We start from the raw sequence: 3,749 nt of genomic DNA on the forward strand, positions 1-3,749 counted from the left end.
GCACTCCAGTCTGGGTGACAGAGTGAGACTCCAACTCAAAAAAATAAAATAAAAAAATAAAAATAAATTCAGCTAGCTGGGCATGGTGGCTCACACCTGTAATTCCAGCACTTTGGGAGGCAGAGGTGAAAGTAATTGCTTGAGCCCAGGGGTTTGAGACCAGCCTGGGCAACTTGGCAAGACTTCGTCTCTACAATAAATAAAAAAATTAGCTGGGTGTGGTGGTGCACGCCTGTGGTTCCAGCTACTTGGAAGACTGAGATAAAAGGCTCGCCTGAGCCCAGCAGGTTGAGGCTATGGTGGCTGTGAGTGTGCCACTGCACTCCAGCCTGGATGACAGAGTGAGACTCCAACTCCAAAAAAAATCACCCAAAATGCTTTATGAGACTTAAAAAATGAAATAATTATTTTTAGAACTAAAGATTAATTCAGAGCTATAAATTAAGTCCACGTTGTGGTTATTTAATAATAGCTGCTACAGTTTATGGCAATTAGGTACTGAGAAAATATACCTTGTTCATATCAGTCATACACTGTGACTGTGTTCAGATGTTACAGATGTTCAGGTGTCAGGTCTATTGCATGAATGACCAAGAGTGACGTTTTAATTCGGTATTTTTTGTGATTATTTATCTGTGATACTGAGAGATTGATCACTTAATTCTGAGTCATATGACAAGGAACTGGGGGAGAGAAAATGAAAAGGGCTTACTTATTTATTTATTTTTTTGAGTTAGAGTCTCACTTTATCGCCCAGGCTGAAGTGCAGTGGCATGCCCACACTTCCACAGCCTTGACTTGCTGGACTCGGGCATTCCTTCTGCCTTAGCCTTCCAAGTAGGTGGAACTACAGGCATGTACCACCACACCCAGCTAATTTTTTTATTATTATAGAGGCAAGCTCTCGCCAAGTTGCCTAGACTGGTCTCTAACCCCTGGGCTCAGGCAGTCCTCTTGCCTCTGCCTCCCAAAGTCCTGGAATTACAGGAGTGAGCCACCTTGTCTAACCAGGGCTCATTTTTCAAGTTATACAGGTGATATTTTATCATGCTGTCATCTGCATGATATTTTTGAAATGGTCAGATTTTGAGTGTGCTGGAGTTCAAATCAGAACAAAAAAGCATCAAATTAAGGATTAGGAACCATATAAGATGATCTGCCAAGTTGATTCATATATTTGCCCTTTATTAATTCAGAGCCTCCTGTTTAGAGTTAGCAATTTACAAATCAGAGATGCGGCTCCTCCCACTAGAGCACAGTCCACTGGACAGACCTCAGAACTGCAGGATGCATTGGCCTCTAGGATAGAGTCTGGCAGAGTGTATAGTGGGGGCTCCTCCAGATTCAGGGCCTGAGGGGTATCAGGAATGACTTGCCAGAGAAGGTCAGTGTTCGAACTGCATCTTGAACTAACTGAGTTAAGTTTCCTAGGCAGGAAGAGGCAGGGGATGTAGAAGGGGGTCAAGGGGCAGCTTACTTCCCAGGGGACTGCATGTGTAAAGGCACAAAGCACAGAGGATGCATCACTTGTTCAAGATACTGTGGGAAGACCAGGCACAGTGGCTCATACCTGTAATCCCAGCACTTTGGGAGACTGAGGTGGGAGGATTGCTTGAGCCCAGAAGTTCAAGACCAGCGTGGGCAACATAGTGAGACCTCATCTCTACAGAAAATAAAAATTATTCAGGCATGGCGGCATGCATCTGTAGTCTCAGCTACTTGGGAGGCTGTGGCAGAAGGATTGCCTGAGCCTAGGAGGTCGAGGCTGTGGTGAGCTGTGATCACACCACTGTATGTGTCTAGGTGACAGAGTGAGACCTTTACTCAAAAAAAAAAAAAAAGGTATAGAGAGAACAGGTTAGTGTTTATTCATCCATCTGTGTTGCAGGCCCCTTTCTAGATGCTGAAATTATGTTGGTGAAGAAGACAAAAAATTTGCACTCTTGGTGCTTACGTATTGATGGGTAAGAGTCAGGCAATACAGGAAAATCAAGATAGTTTTAGGTAGTGATTCCTTTTTTTTTTTGAGTTGGAATCTCACTCTTTTGCCCAGGCTGGAGTGCAGTGGTACGCTCATAGCCACCGCAACCTCGACCTGCTGGGGTCAGGTGATCCTTCCACCTCAGTCTATCCTTCCATCTCAGCTTTCCAAGTAGCTGGAAACATAGGTGCGCTCTACCGCGCCCGGCTTTTTTTTTGATTTATTGTAGAGGCACGGTCTCAAGTTGCCCAGACTGGTCTCAAACCCCTGAGCTCAGACATCCTCTTGCCTTGGCCTCCCAAAGTGCTGGGATTACAGGCTTGAGCTGCCATGCCTGACTGGGTAGTGATTCTTTTTTTTTTTTTTGGGTTGGAGTCTCACTGTGTCGCCTGGACTGGAGTGCAGTGGCCGCTCCCGGCCACCACAGCCTCGACCTGCTGGGCTCTGGCGATCCTTCCACCTCAGCCTTCCCAGTAGCCGGGATTACAGGCATGCACTACCACGCCCAGCTGATTTTTTGATTTATTGTAGAGATGAGGTCTCGCTGCCAGGCAGGTCTCGAACCCGCGGGCTCAGGCAATCCCAAAGGTGCGGGATTATAGGCTGAGCCACCGAGCCCGACGGGTAGTGATTCTTAAAAGCAAGAAGGAAGAACCGGGTGTGATGTGCTTGTGAGTTAACAGGATGGGTGGGGTGAAGGCTTCCTTGACTTGGTGTAGGGAAGTCCCTTCTGAGGGGGACTGAAGGACAAGTAGTTGGTAGCAGCTGAGACAGTGAGTTTGCGCTGTTCAAGAACCCGGCAGTCAAACCAACATATCCTTTATAAAGCCCGTTTTCTTTGTCTTCAAAATGTGTGTAATAATGCTGTGGACCTACCATGAAGGATTGCTATGAGCATTAAGGAACTTCAAGCAGCTAAAGAAAATCAGCACAGTTACTTCCCGATGGCCATCATCAATAACTCAAAAAACAGCAGATGCTAGAGAGGATTCAGGGAAAAGGGAACACTTCTATATTGGTGGTGGGAGCATAAACTAATACAACCTCTATAGAAAACAGTGTAGCGATTTCTAAAAGATCTAAAAATTGACCTTCCATACGACCCATCAATCCCCCTTCTGGAAATGTACCTGGAGGAACTCAAATCATTCTATAAAAAAAGATACCTGCACGCACATGTTTATTGCAGCATTATTCACTATAGCAAAAACATGGAACCAATAGTGCTGCCCATTGAAAATGGACTGGATAAAAAAATATGACACATATACATGATAGAATATTATGTAGCCATAAAGAAGGACAAAATTATGGACTTTGCAGAAACTTGGATGGATTTAGAGTCTATCATACTCAGTGATCTGTCACAGAAACAAAGAACTGAGTACCACATGTTCTCACTTATAAGTGGACCCTGAACATTTATCATAACACTATAAGAAAGGATTTGGCAATAGTGGGATACTGCCAGGGAGGGAAGGGGTACAGGGCACATAACATCAATAGGGGTACCTCATCTTAAACCAGATGAAGCGGGGACCAAAGGGAGACCTAAACTTTACCTGTATGATGACAACTTATCTACCTAATCTTGAATTATACCCCACATCATTTTTTTTTTTTTTTTTTTGAGTTGGAGTCTCACTCTGTCACCCAGACTGGAGTGTAGTGGCCGGGAGCTACTGGGCTCCAGCAATCCTTCCACCTCGGCCTTCCAAGTAGCTGGAACTACAGGCGTGCGCTACCACGCCCGGCTAATTTTTTTTTT

General features: G+C 45.0%; 1 protein-coding gene across 1 annotated transcript in view; it reads left to right on the forward strand.

Annotated features, from left to right (window-relative positions):
- Window positions 1-3,749, forward strand: part of LOC103249390 (kinesin light chain 1) — a 136,271-nt gene that overhangs the window by 106,826 nt on the left and 25,696 nt on the right. The gene's annotated exons all lie outside the window — the stretch shown is intronic.

This window comes from Carlito syrichta, unplaced genomic scaffold (genome assembly GCF_000164805.1).
Source record: "Carlito syrichta isolate Samal-C Ts95f unplaced genomic scaffold, Tarsius_syrichta-2.0.1 Scaffold120463, whole genome shotgun sequence".
Classification (NCBI taxonomy): Eukaryota; Metazoa; Chordata; class Mammalia; order Primates; family Tarsiidae; genus Carlito; species Carlito syrichta.